This window comes from Anopheles gambiae, chromosome 2, assembly GCF_943734735.2.
Source record: "Anopheles gambiae chromosome 2, idAnoGambNW_F1_1, whole genome shotgun sequence".
In the NCBI taxonomy this organism is placed as follows: Eukaryota; Metazoa; Arthropoda; class Insecta; order Diptera; family Culicidae; genus Anopheles; species Anopheles gambiae.
In genome coordinates, this window is record NC_064601.1 from 29,771,298 (window position 1) to 29,787,101 (window position 15,804).

Below are 15,804 nucleotides of genomic sequence, written 5' to 3' on the forward strand. Positions count from 1 at the left end.
TCTTTTTACGATAGCTGCATCGAATGAAGATTGAAGCACGTGATATATTTGCTATCACTCTTCAACAAAACATTATATTTTGATGCGTTTTTTTTAGCAACATACGAGCAACGCAAATCATTTTTCAAACACAATAAGCTTTGTTGTGAATTTCTATTTGGACAAACAAGACATACATGGAATTAAAATTATAATTGTAAGATCATCATGAGATTCATCGTAGTATCCTGTCAAATAATCTGTCAATTTTATAACTTAAATTTCTTAGTACAAAACGTGCAATAAGTGTGCTTCGACAATTGGTGCATTAGAGCTCTTTTACCGCGTATTGTCAATTGGAAGTTTCAGTGACCGCCGTAAGCCGCTAGCTACAGATATAAGCAATACGTATCCATGTGTTACCATCGTAAAGCAGTATTTGAAATCATTGAAGCGTTGTAACAGCTTCTTTACTGTTCCCCTTACTGGTTGATGAAAAAAAAATCCCCATTGTCACATAATCCCCCTGCCTTTCTTATACATCTTGTTCGTTGTGACATCCCGCTGCTAACAATATTAGCCTCTCCCCTCCCTCGAATAGGCGAACGAACGAAATTTCAATTATGTTTGTGCATTCACCGACAATCATCGGTAAGCCAGGCATCCGATGCCACAGTGTCACTGCGGAGTGCAGCGAATGTTGCATTTCAATCCACCTTCACTATAGCCACAGCAGCCATTGTCCATGCGTTACGCCAACCATTTTTCTTTACCTTTGTTCCCCTACCCCAAGCTATATGCTCTTTGTAAGGAAGCACAAGCGCGGCATTTGGCACCATTGTGCTTTCAAAATGTCGGTTGTACAATCTCGGTGCGGTGGCAACGGTGGTGGCAGAAGACAAAGAATCACACTCTTCTTAACCGAGCGAGCATAATTTCTGCCAGTAAGCTTGCGGTACCTCGCCGAACTGATTTGACTTGTGCCCGCTCCGTGCGCTGCTCGGGAAAAGTGATTGTGCGATGGTTTTTTGTACATTTTTTTCTTCTCCGTTTCGTTATCTGACCCGAAATTTACACGGAACGAAGAGATCGGTTGCCTTCGGATTTAAAAGGTACCGCTTGTGTTCGGGCAACCGTCAACAATAACAACAACAGCAACAAGAGCAGGGTTTGCGGATATTCTCAGCCAGGATGTGCTCGAATGGCTCAAAACGAGACGGAACAAAGATGATGATGCCCTTTCGTAAAATAGCTCTTTGTTCGCAATCTGACCCGCAACACCCGGCACGGGCGGCCCGTATGCAGCAAAGGTTAGCATGGACTGCTGCAGCATTTTATGTTTCATTTCTCTCGTCTCGTACAATTCGAATGCCGGGGTCTGATCAACTCGTTACCTTCTTATCAGTGGCACGTTACTAGCTGCTAAGTCTTACATTAAAGCTCAACAGTTCAAGCGTTCAAGCAGAGCGCGCGCGAACTGCACTGCAAATGGTGTTCGCCATGCGCTGCACTGTTTATATTTATTGCAAATCCCTACCGGTACTACACCTCGGCAGGGCGGTTCTAAGCTGGCTAGCTCAGCAAGAATGATCGCCGTGGCTGATAATTCTTGTCCGTGATTTATCAGTCCCAGCGCTCCCATTGAAAATGCATCCCTTACAATATACGTCGTTTATCTTCTGTGTGCTTTGTTATATTTTGGAGACTCGTAAAGAGTTAATATAGTGTGGTCTTTATTATGTGGTCTACGATCTTGCGTTGAAAATGTACAACTCATTTCATTTCATAGGATGATACGTGGTAAATCTTCAGAGCGTATGGTTGAACAATATAGAAATAGTTCTTGCTGTGCACCTTGCCGAAGGACACTCAGCTGTCACATAATTATCGTAATTTATAACTCATTTTCCTTTGCAGCCCAGATAAAGGTAGGTAGTCGCTTCATTTGATTTACTATGAATATTTTTCTTGTTTTCGTCATGATTGTTGTTCGCGTACAACACACGCGGCAATTAAACTGTCGTAAACTCAGTCTTGACTAAGTCCGATTTGTCCGAAAACGAATGCGTGCGTGAACACGTGGTGTGGTGTAACATGCGACCGTTTTCTCTTACCTGTAGATGGGATCATTTTTTTTAGATCGCAGTCTGCGAAACGCTTTCGATGCAGTTGTCGTTATAAATCATTCTCTTTGGTGGAAAATTGTTTTAAAAAAATACTATATTCACGAAAATACGGCTGAAGGAAAAATCATGCTCAAAACATCCCCATCTGTTAACGTATGCGCGTATACGTGAAGGAATCATATGACGTGAATCTTTTTTTTCTTTCTTCTGTTCTTGGGTCTGATTTTTACGTTAAGCTATAGCGTTAACGTTGCCTTATGGAAAGGCAGAAATGTTGTTTTTTGTTTGTGTCTTTTTACCATTCGTTGGTAGATTATCGTTTATTATGCCAAGTCAAATCAACATTCGTTTTGCCTCTGTGTGTGTGTTTTTTTTAACGAAAAACATGTTTAACTCAGCACTTGCTGTGTCTTTGGATTTTGCGTGTAAGAAAATGCTCAATCACATTTTCAAATGAAACTAAGCTTGTTAAATAAATTATTATTTAAATAATTTAATGGAATATAATTGGAATTAATGTAGCACATTAAACTAGAAGAATAATTACAATTAGCACTCTGTTGATACAATCAGACATATTGTTAGTCCAATACACTGCCAGGAAATGTATTGTGAATGTAAATCGATTGCAATTGAATTAGTCTTGCTGTGGGTCATCATATTATCAGTTCGTCGGCTATATGTCCTTTTATTACGATTGGCTACTTAGGAAATGAAAAAGGAAGAATGAAAGAAAACGTCATCTAAACTTAGTAGTAAATTGTTGTTTTTTTTAGTGGTAGAAATCACGAGACACGATGATGTGGGGTGAGTGGCGACACAAAAAAAAAAAAAACTCCACCCCCTAAAAACACACCACCAGATGGTTGCGCGTGTACAAAAAAAAAGATCATAAACACCACGCGCACTCAATTGGAATTCGTCTCAAAGTTTAGACAGCAATTTGTGCGCGTCAGGTTCAAATAAAATTGTTTTTCGTTTTCGTTGAGAGCGTGCAGATTTTAGTCCGGCGCTGAAATTTCTTTTTTTTTATATAGTTCTGGTTTTGTTCTTTTTCACCAAGCTTCGTCGCAACACGCTTTGGTAGAGTTTCTATTTTGATGGTGATATCATATCGGATGATGTTGCTTTGTTGTTGTTTTTTTTCGAGTTTTCAACAGGCACGTGTAAGTAATTCTTTTTATTGTTGTTGAACCCGGTCCTTTAATCATTGAAGGTTTTCTTAACCGCCCGTGGGCCTGTGTGAACACACATAACACACAAACCAATGTGCTTCTTTTGTCACCACTGTTCACTACAAACGGTTGGCCACATGGCACCATTGCAATCAATTAACCCGAATCAAGCACATTCTACAGAGTAAACATACTGAACTGACCGAACATAAAACAGTGAACGCGAGCGAGGCCGGTGGTGCGACCTGGGAGGTAGGGCGGTGAAACCAGAATGGTTGATTGTGTTGCTCTTGTGTCCCGAAGACACCATGCTACGGTTGTGATCATAATCAACACTAATACACTACAGTAGCAACGGATCGTGATGTTGGTTGCCATGGCGCTGACGTGCCAAATTTAACACGATCATCAGGGTGCTCTCGGAAAATATGGCGTAGCAGTCCTGCACGCAAACTCCCCAACTGGCGAGCCCCTTTATAGACGATAATGATTGGTGTTTAAATTTGGCATAACTGTGGTGCGATTGTCACCGACAAAAAGATACCGTTTTATGATGAAAACATTCAGTGTTGTTTGAATGAAAGTGAAAACAGCTAGAAATTATGTAAAATTGTACTCTCTTCGACCCCCATCAGCCCCTTGGAGAGGTATGCCTGTTTGACTGATGTTATGTTCTACCCAATACCCTTTGCTTAAGCTGTCAGGAATAGCCAGATAATTTATTGCTCAGTTGCAGAGGATCGTTGTTCCTATGGCTACTGGCTGCTAGAGATGAACGTGTACTTATTGTATCGCTTGATGTCGCTTTGTCCTATCCCTTCAGTTTGTCCTAACACGATCGGACGACTCGCCTTGTTATATATTTAGAGCGTTTCCCATGTTATGAAATCAAAACCAGTGCCTACATTTATGGATGGGCGCCATTGAAATGTTACTGTTCTCACCAATGAAACACCCTGCGGTACCCCAAAGTCACGTGTAAAAGAACCAAGCACGAACAAACCGGATTGCGTTGGATTGCTCTTGATTTGAACGAGAGAGAGAGAGGAAAAAAACAAAAAACAAAAATAGGAGTCTTGAATGAAAATAGGTTTGCCAACGGTGGAACGGGACCATTACTATTTTTGATATCAGCGTGTGAATGGAGATTGTGTTGTAGGACAAATACAACTAACTAACTCGCAGCTATAGATTGATTATTTCTACGTATTGAAAAGCCATGTTCATCAAAAGGCTGAAATGTTTTTTTAATGCATATACTTGAAGATTTTATTACAAACTTACATACACTTACAACTTACATGTTTGTAAATATTAAGCCACTTTGTCAATATGGTGATCTCAAAAAATGATTCAAAAAGATACCCAAGGCAATGTTAATCCGTTTTGTATCTGATTATCTTAATAAACACTCGTAGCTGGCGTCTTGAAATAATAATGTATGCCACAATTTGTTCGATTATTATAATGCGACATCGAACGGAGTCTCGATATGTGTGAATCGAAAATCATAGACACGTGATACCCGCTCCTACATATTGGATACTGTCCCGTATTGATCTGCAAATGATAAAACGAAAAGGCCACTATTCATAATGTATTCCTGATACGTGTTTAGATGTCCATTAGGGACAGCCGGCTTCTATATTTAATAGCAAAAGGAGAGCCTCATCCCCATGTCCGTTACGTCTGCGGCAGATTCCCGGAAATGAAACCGGAAGGAAGCGCTGTAGGTTCGAATGTCGCCCATCCTAACCGTGTTACATAATCAATAGCGGACAAAAAGCTATGCCAAATATTCTCCCTGCGAAGTAAGAGTGACAGAACTGTCAGAAACATATGAAATGCTGACAAAAAAAAAACAACTACATCGGGAAATGAATGTGTGAATCTGTCCTGATGATGTGTGATCCTACTCTTTTGTATAAGAGATTTGACGTTTCGCTTGTTCTATACATTGAAATATACATATACGTATGCAAAAAAAAATAATTCTGTTCCATTTATATTACAAAAAAATATTACATCGCAGTCCAGGCATTTGGGGATAGTCATTAAAAGCACTAATTTTGCTTAATTTGAGTTAATTGAAATGGCATTTTAGATTAGTGTAGAGAAGACGTAAATTTGGGCACAACATGCGCAGTTCCTTTCTAGCTACAGAATTTCAATTAGTCCGACCGGCTAACCATACACTCATTAACATTCCGACACTCAGCAATGGTACGATGGCGTGGGTGATGAGTAAATAGCTTTCCCAAACCACCCAAGAATAGTGTTGTTAGGGCAGAAGGTATGCAAATATTTAGTGTTGGGATTCCTGCTAGCGATAGCGATGTTCTCTATCATTTTCGAGCCCTATATTTTGGTTACTGGTCATCATGTAATGAAGGGGTTGAGGTGTCATACACAGCGTCACTGTATAGCTTCTCCCGCTAAATATGGCGAGCACAGTTTCGGTAGCAGAATGTTAACGGCACTGGCCGAAAGGAAAAGGTGAAGATGTCCCATTTTGGGGAGGAACAAAAAATACATTACGTTTGCCATCGTCGGTGAGGCTCGATATCATCGTTAATAAATAACGACTGTAGTAGAGGAGGCTACTGAACCATCACCACGGCTCATCACAAACACGCAAACGTGCGTGCAGAATTGATCACAAACGAATGTCTTATTGTGGCACCCTTTGCGTGTTGCACTTTCTGGTTTATAGCTAAAGTAAGAAAAAGTCATTGGCCAACTGTTTTCTTTTTCTTTTTAGATTGTATTGTTTTTTCTTCTTCTTTAGTAAAATTGAAACACGTCTTGTATCTACAGGTTCGTCATGATAATACGAAGTGTGCATAACCCTGTCCAATCAAGACAAGCTTCGTGTGTCCTGTTGTCAGCTGGTGGCATTTAAATGCTTTTTTACTGTTTACGGTATGAAAAAAAACACAGTGGAATACAATGGCAAACGTAAAACACTCTCCCAAACAAAACACGTGTGGAATTTTATTTGCGACACAACAAAAATGCAATGCTGGAATTGATCCAAAATGCCACTGGTATCATTTTTTGCTCTGTTGTCAACGACTCGAACAAACAAAACCCCAATGGAGCCGTGTTTCACTTTCGTCGTTCTTGACCTTCCTGAATGTTGCGCACAATTCGGTTGCCCAGTCCCCGGATGGACAATGATGGAAGTAACGAATCCAAAAATTTAATCAACACCAGCTGAGCCACTTGAACCTGACCCGGTCTCAATTGTGGCCTATAAAATACTTACCACAATCAATCGAGCGGTTCCAAGTTGTGGCCAGCAAAAAGAATGGTTTAGGCGACAGAAAGGGGTGGTTGATGCGTCTGTTGCAAGGTTGAAATTAAAATAGTGCCTGTTGTAAGAGCTACGGTAACAAAAATAGATTGGGTATTATTGCACTGACAGCGAATCGAATCGTGTATCATACATGGGTTAAACACGTGCCTAGGGCACTACATGTGTCGGTAATCAAATAATCACAAAATTAAACAGTAGAAATTATACCTATGTCCATGAAAATTATGTTATTCAAACTAAGAAAAAGCATACATAAGGATTGATAATGAAGACATAATTTATTTTTAGCGATGTCGTATCCTATTTGTACCCTTCAAATTGAAATTAACTGGCTAGAGGTAATTAATTTAACTGAAGAGTCGTTTCATGATTTACAACACATGCTTAATCAATGTTGAAACTGATACTGGGATGCCGTGAACTACGCTCTCACACGTTATGTTACAAAACCATATTAGAAAGGGCTACAGAGTATAGTAGTGTCTTCTTCTATTTTGAACGAACAAATTGCCATCATGTTAATATTTTTTTTTACTGAGTGAAATAAGGATAAGTGTCGTGTTGTGTCGCTTTATATTTGTTGTGCGTTTTTCTTACTCATCGCGTTTCAAATGTTTAGTTATTGAAAAGCAATGTAGTATTATCAGCACCATGCTGTGTGGTTGATGTTTGTTTGTTTTTGTTACTTCAATAGACGTCAATAGAAAGAGGAGGCATAGGGTAGATTATGATTTGAACTGGTTTTAAGCAACGTGAACATTGCTGTGAGCGATTCAACCGGTTGTGGTTGTTGCTTAATGATGGTCTATCACAATACCATCTCACGCCATCTGACCGATCCTCTTAGCTGTTTAACTGATTGTTTAGCTTGATTGATCGCTAGAAAAGATAGATGTTGATATTGTTTTGTATTGTATTGACAGTCATGTGAAAATCTGCCCGTAAAACTATACCTAAAGGTTTAACATTTGCACCCGTCGTATGATCCCGATCAACACGTGACAGAAATAAGTTGTTTAATAATATTTGAACGGTGGAAGTTATCAATTTTAATAGTTTATTTGTGAACTCTGGCAATAAAACTGGATTTCATTCATGGTGAGGTATTATGTTCGTTCTATTGACGTAAGCAAACAACATGACTAAAAATGTTCTCTGTTCTGTTCCTTAACATTACATTAAATTTTAACATGAATATTTACATTATTCTCCAGAATGCTAAAAAAGAAAGAAAAAAAAAAAACAAAGAACAGTGTATCTCAGTTAACTTTGCATTATTATATCATTGCAATGGTTTTTCATCATTCGCATATATGTAAATAAAGTTGTATGCCATCAGTAATATTGAGTAGCCGCAAAAGAAACTTCCCCCATTATTCAGTTGAGACCTGGGATCGGATTTTAAAGAGCTTTTAACGCACAACGCAATGTGATGTTTTGCCAGTTCAGCACATTTTCTAACGTGAACATCTCAAGATCCATTCTTCTCAGAAATTGAGACATTTTGAATCGTGCCGGTTGTGCTCGAGACGCTTGTAGCTTCTCATCTGCCAGCATCATGAGACAGCATGAACGCCGGTGTGGTATTTGATGCAATTCATCCGTATCAAATTAACTGCTAGGGGTGGTTCGAAGAAGAGCAGAGAGAGAGAGAGATGGATTTGATTAGAGCAAGATTGAAGAATGTGGTGCGGTACGGATTAAGGTAGGGCGGACATTTTCATCATTCACCCATAAAATCGCTAAGCACGGAAACGGAAACCGGAATACCATACCACTGTATGAAAGGAAATGAAGCAGTAGCTAAGCAACTGAGGTCTAATACTGCTGATCGTTTGCTGGAGATTAAGCTGTTGGGGATTAAAAAATCACATCCAATAAGCATATGGAAATAAATATATAACATCTTTAACATTTACGATAAAACGTTCATGCAGTTTTTTTTAAGTCATTCTAACTTGTGGGAATAAAGAACTGTTGCTTGCTTGTAATATATATCTTTCACTTTATGTCACCTCGGTCTAACATACTCTCCGATTGCTAGAGACGGCAATCCAATTTGTTTCATTTTATACGGCAGCGTAATCTGCAATTAGCTGCTACGCCATCCCTATTTCTCGTTGGAAAAGTGCCAACCTTTCGCTTTTCCTTCTCGGGGGATAGGAACATAAAGAATAGCCTACACTAAAATCAGCAATGTGACACTGTGGGGGGTTTTTTTTTTGCTGCACGTTAAACATTAAACAAAGCCACCAATTTAACGCAAAATCATTTGCAACGAAGGTACGGCGGTGAGGGCAAGAACCCATCCCTGCTATGGCTTAATTAAATTCACTTGCAGGTCCCGTGGGCGCGGAACATGAGCTGAGCGAAGGGAAGAGATGAAGAATTGCGTAATCTCTTCGATCCTATAAGTTAGGCTCCTTTCTCTTTTCTTGAATCGAGCATTTGCTAATCCAAGAGCTAATCTGAGAGGAAGGGATTTTTTTTTATATTTTGCTGTTGAATGTCAGTCATAAAGCATGCTAAAGTCTAACCGCTGGCTAGCGACAAAATGGGGAAAAATGCTGGCCTGTTGTACCAGGCTAGATTGATGGTGTAGCACGTGGCGAAAAAAGCAATTTTATTATTACCCAAAACCAACGCCTTCCGCTGGCAGCAAATTGTATGATTTGAAATTTTCAATCAATATCGGATGGACCTATCAAACAAATAAAGAAATAATCGTTACAATGCTAAATTGATTTAGTTTGCATTATTATTAAACATGTTAATGGTTAGCTAGAGTAGCATTGTCAATATTATAAGGCCTTGACCCTTTTCGGTGTAGTATCTTAGTTTACGTGAAAAACCATTCAAAATTCAACATGAAACATTTCACTATTTGTAAAATTGAAAGCAAACCCAATCGTATTCCAAGTCCCAGTACCCCAGTATCGGTGGAACTGGGAAAAGAAAAACCTATCGTAAAGCAGGTAGCTCATACTTTCTTATCCAATTTCGTAACGATTTTCAAACCTGCCTTACCTTACTCCGCCAGCAGCTTCCTCTCTGCCTTCTTGGATCATTATCTAGTTGCGATTTCGAAGCTTTCTTCTACCCTGCAAATCGTGTCCCTTACCTTACACCCTCAAGTTTGCTGATAAAGCTCGAAAGAGATTGACAGAATTGAAGGGAGGGACGACAGTCGGTTTGAGCGGCAGATCCTAATGGAGGGATACTAGGAGGGTTTCTGAATGGTGGCAAATTACAAATCAAATTAACATAACTTTTACAACAGCTGCAGCGGCAAGCAGGAACTACCTACCTTCCGGGCGACTTGCCCCTGGTTCATGCATGCGAGCGTGTATCGGGCCGAAACTTTGCCTTCGCTGGAAGCACTCAGCGACGCTTTTCATGCCCGGTGCTTTGTAATTTTGGCGGAAATCCGGATGTGGTGCGTGGCAACCACCATAACACCATAGCCGGTAGGAATGTGTTCGTAACAACGGAATGTTAATCGTGTTCCTTCCTTTCCCTCTGCTGTGTTGATTTTTTTAAGCTGTGTACAACGCAGCTCAACACTGAACCGGGAACACATGATTCTAGGTGAATTTAACACAGCAGCTGCTTGGGTATGAGTGTGTGTGTGTGCGTGTGTGTGTGGTAAAGTTTTTCGTTTTCATTTCCTCTCAGAAGCAGTAAAAAAGTAGGGAAGTACAATTACTGTTCGAGGGATATGTACTTATCGGCAACTTTTGGTCGTTGTTTCGGTCTTTTATCGGCGAAAGCAGCCACCAGTGTACCGTATTATACCGTGTATAGTACGCTGGCCCAAGCTCTAATAAACATAGTTTCCGGACGCTGGGTGTATTTGTTGGTGTTCGAAGTTACAACATATTTACGTCGCTCACACGGGGGCGCCTCGAAAACGCTTCCGTTTTAAGTAAGCCGATTTTTATGAAACTCTCTCATGATTGATCCAAGATAAAAAATGGGGTTTTATGTGTTATTTTCTGTTCGAAGTAAAGAAACGCTTTAATGAACCATCTATCTACTATCCTAGGTCATCAGTTTTTTTTAACTGCCCTCTATCAGTAGTCAGTTTCTTTCTGCGCGCATGCGGTCGTAGCGTTGAAATACAAAACAATTACTAAACTTGCTTCACACACAAACGACTTTAAAAAATATACTACACACTTCAGATGAATCCCGGAATCCCGTGCTAGAAAATCTACAATATGGTCATCTTCCGGAAAAAATGTTCACATTCGTTGGTCACAATTGGATTGGATTTTCGGTTTACTTTTTATCGACCATACCATTAGCCGTACCGACCCAAAACGATGGTTGTAATTTTATTTGGATGAAAGGGTTCTTATAACCGACGCAATCTTTTTTACAAGTCTTTTTTGGAACCTTTACGTAGCTCAACGTGATCCTACCTTTTTTTTTTGGCGAACCGTGTATAACGTAGACTGTAGACCATGCTTTGATCCCTGCTCAGGGCTCAGTATAACCAAACTTCATTAATTGTGATTCATTGCATGTACCTTCACCATCGTCGTCATTTGCAATGACACATTGAATTGCATTGTAGTGCTGCCGCCATCCGTTCGGAAGTCCTTCTGAGAAGGTGCAATCATGTTTTTAATGAGCAATCATGTTTTTACAATTGTCGAAGGATCAAAATAAAATCAACACAAATTGATTGCATGGCCGTGTGCTAAAGCAATCAGCAAAATCGAGGAGCAGCGACACGTGGAATTTATAGGAACCAGAAAGTAACGAATAACGGATCTTGAACATGCTCATTTGTTAATGTTAGTGAAACCTTACCTGCAAACAATGGCTATCACCGTAGATTTAAAGATAAGACCATTGAGCGCACGGTATATTTGTTCCTTGTGCTAGAATCGTCCCGTAAACACTTCCGGTGCGATCCGGCATCTGTCAACGAGTCCCATAAATTGTGCGCCATAAGTAGCTTTGCTCACGCAACGAAAGAGCAGCGCTGGTGAAATGAGCTTTTTGCCTTTTCTGTTCCCTCCCTCCAGAAGTCACACTTTATTAGAGCGAATATTTTACTCAACGAGCCTCTTTTGCACGGCAGGATTACGTTTTTAGTGCCTCCTTTCATCAAGGAATGCATTGTTGAAAGCGGAAGCCACACACTGTGCTGCCTGGGGGGATCCTTGGGACTACTTGTAAAGCAAGGGAAACCCAGAAACAGTTCGGGGCTGTTCGAACTTATCAACCGTCCCTGATCGGCCCACGTTTTCTCCGTTTTTCTTCAGTGTTAGCAAAGCTAAAAAAAAAACCTTTCCCCGCCATTATTTACCCACAAAATTGAGCAAGAATTTCTAATTTGTGTAGAACCCTCCTGGTTCGTTGTGGTGCGCCTAAGTAAAAAATGAGAAAATCGAGCAAGTAAGCAGCAGTACGGTGTAGCAAAGTGGAAAAAGATGCGCGAAGGCGGGCTCTACCGTACTTCACTGGGTGGACCAGTGGTGATGGGAATGAAAATATGCGAGCATCCCTTACTGCCTTCGCCTCGACACCCCTCCTCCACTCTCGTAGGAAAAGGGATCATTATCAGCTTCTAGGTTAAATTGTCGACCTTTAATCACATTAGAATTGCTTGCCTTTTCTAGGTCGACTGAGCTGCTTCTAATTTTGCTCCAAAATGAAATCCCCTTTTTTGGTGTAGTAGCAATTGCAAACCAAAGCAGAAGCGGGAAATCGCACAGATCGTAGGTTTAATCGTCTCACATAGTGCCAGCGTAAGGTTTCTTCGTTACGTATGTGTGTGAGCGCGTCTGGAAGCGCGTTTTTTATTTGAATCTGCACAGGTCTTTTTTTGCCAAACGTTGAAGTGTAAGCCATGGCCTTACTGGAACGTTATTGGAAGGATTGAGAGGTAAGTTTTGGATACGGAAGTACGCTCGTTTGCCGGTCCCCCTTTGGAAAATCCGCACGAAAAGCTGCGATACATATCAAGCGCAGCATTTCATTCGAGGGAGTTTATTGCTTCAATAAAAAATTAGATTACGGTACCAATTCCCCCGGAGTCTGATCGCGACATCGGCTACGGCGCGTCGAGGGACGCACACAAGGCAAGCGTGAAGTTAAGCGATGAAAGCGTGTTTTTTTTCTTTCTTGCACGCTTCTCCGCGATACAGCAAAAGCACAAATATAAAATAAGTGTGCAATCTTGGCAGCGAATGAGCTCCTAACACTGTGAAAATGTAAAGAAAAATAGAAACCAGCTAGCATAAAATGCCGAATGAACTGTTATGGTCCCATCAAACGAGCTGCCACACTGTTGGCCGCACCAGCAAACTAAGAAGAGAATAATTGACCAGCACGAAACCGTATTCGGGTCTTTTGTTAAAAATCAAACGGAAGTATTTCCGGTGCTCGTAGAAGCTTCCGACTAGAACGGAAAGCGAGAGGAATACTTGTTTTGTGCACTGGAATTCGTTGTCGTCGTCATCACGATCCTAGAATTTCAGTTTTGTCTTCCTTCGTTCGTTTTGTAGGACCGCGGTGAAAAGCTGTGTGTGCACGCGATATCGTCTGCTCGGCATCTTTTGTTGTGTTGAAGAGCCTCATAAAAGCCCTGCTTTGGAGACATATTACCATCTTCCTGTCACAAATACCACCATCCACCAATAAACGCGTCTGGTTGGGTCTGTAAAACTGAACGCCCTGTACGCGGTGCCTTGTGATGAATTCTCTTTGTATAGCAATCAACCTGGCTGTGTGTTTGTGAGCGGTTCTGTTAAGCTTTTCTAGCTACCCATCCCTCAACTCTGGCAATGTGTGTGAGTGTGGCCTATGGGCACAGGAAAAAAGCGAAAGTTTGTCATTGCACCAATACAGCTTTAGTTGTTCCACACTACACAGATGAAACTCGGCCACAAGGCTGTTTAAAAGCGAAAACAACAACGCAAATGAAAGTAAAAACCGACGCACGCGCTGCGATACCAAAAACTGCTATGCGTTTGTGTGCGTCACTGTTGACTGGGCGAATCGTGAGTGGCATTGGTAAAGCTTCTAGCCAAATACGTGCTTTGGTATTAGTAGAACCGTGTCGCGAAAGTAGTTGAATTTAAATTAAAATAGCATCTAAGGGTTTTTTTCTGTCAAATAATGTATACTAGTCCATTGGTTCATTATCAACCTTCGTTGTACTTTAACAACTATTGAGTTTTATTTGTGCTTATGTTCATAGAGAAAATCATATGAACATTTTCATTTTTACATTTTATATATTTACTGATACTGCAAAACTAAATGGAAATTATGGAGGCGCATGGTGCTTTATAAAAATGTACGATTAAAACACCCGTTCCTCGATGGGAGAGAGAGAGCAACCGACGACAACAAAAGACTGTTGTAAATTATTGATTACCACTCAGCTGATTTTTGGCGATCTGTGGTAGTATATGTGAGTTCATACATTTCACAAACACACACGCACACCGAGTTGAACATTTGTTATGATGAGTCCTTCGGTCGGTTTTTGGAGTGGGCAACGGGAAATTATGCTCAAATCCGGCAAAGCAAAATAAACACAAGCTTTAACCAACAAACATACTCATGTCGGAGACGGAATGAGCACGGCATATGGGAATGAGGGCAATGGGTGGGGCCGCTGTCTGGTTTAGGTAACGTCGAAGAAATTGTACACTCCCTTTACTGATCCGGCTTCCTGTCGGTTCGTTGCAGTCTGTGAGCATTTCGTGTTTGGAAGTGAGTGTTGGTGGTGGGCGGCTGGGCAAGTGACAAAACGTATGGAAGAAGAGTGGCGTTTTTGGGTTGGGTTTAGGTTTTCACAGTATAGCTGGCTGGTCGGAACGCACAGTATCGGCAGTCGTCTCGCAGCGATAGATAAGCTACAGGAGATTGTAGCATTGTGTGTTTCATTGCTCTTGTCGTTTAATCGTGTTCCAAGTAGAATAAACAATAGCCCCTTCAAGTATTAGAGTTGGAGCATATTTTTAGGAACAAATTAATGTACCACAGTTGTAACGAACTCTTTTTGATGTGGAATGGCTAAGGCTGGTATGTTTTCTTAAATTTATCGATTTACAGGCGTCCCTGAAACGTCCCAAAGTGTTTGCACATGGGCAAAAACGGTGTTTATGGTAGTGTTTAGTGAATCGGTGTTACATAACAAAACATGGGATCAGACATTCGTATACAGTAGTCTGAATCAAAAGCTACAAACCAGTGCTTCCACTTTAAAATAAGAAAAGGGTTTGTTATGAACGTACCGTAGCCGGCATGTCGATTCGTTAGTGATGCTAAATAGACAATGGATGTTTTGTGTGAAGTGCTCAGTCAGTAGAGCCAATTGTCGGAGGATAATTAATACCGGTCGATTGGTAATACATTTTCTATTTGTGAGGTAACGAATAATGTGTAAACGAAATTAGGATCGAACAATGTATAACTTATAAACAATTACTTGTTTTGTGAATGTTTGAAAAAATGGTTAAAATACGAAATGCTTTGTAAAATATAATTTTACACGATTTACGTTTATTTTCTACCTTTATTGATTTGATACAAGAGAACCCATCAGTTCAATTTATCCTACGTAAGCACAGACTGATTCCATCCCAAAAGCTCGCATAAACATACTTCGCATAGTTGGGCCTTCACAACCCACGTCTCGCTTGAAATTGGAAAACATTGTAATCCTCTTAAATGTATTCCACTGGCGCAACTTTCGATTCTATCCAGCCTACGGTAGGAAAAATACGGCTACCCTCGGTGAATTAAAACACTTCATTAGCTAGCTTGTGCACGTACACCGACCTCTCCATACGTCAGGCCCGGGACGAAGATAAATGTTTTATGTTTGCGAAGTTTACCAGTGGAATGTTGGGAACTTTTGTGCTGCGCAGGCTCTTATGTATACAGTTTTTGGGCAGTTTGAAGTACATGAAACTACTGCAATCACTAGTATAAACGTGTTGTATCGATCTGAATACTTGTTAGAATTGATACGTAGCTGAAAATAATACTCTTACAATTTCACAATTACCACAATACCGTTGTCAACTAGTACTAAATAAAGTGTTTTGCGTTGAGTTATTTAGTACGTTTCATCTTTTGACAAGATAATAATCATCGTTGCTTATCATGTACATTGCTTTTATTATATGTATAATTTACGCTACAGCATTTCAATAATCGTGCTCTATAATTAGCA

General features: G+C 40.4%; 1 protein-coding gene across 2 annotated transcripts in view; it reads left to right on the forward strand.

Annotated features, from left to right (window-relative positions):
• Positions 1-15,804, forward strand: part of LOC1273021 (protein similar) — a 117,079-nt gene that overhangs the window by 37,468 nt on the left and 63,807 nt on the right. The gene's annotated exons all lie outside the window — the stretch shown is intronic.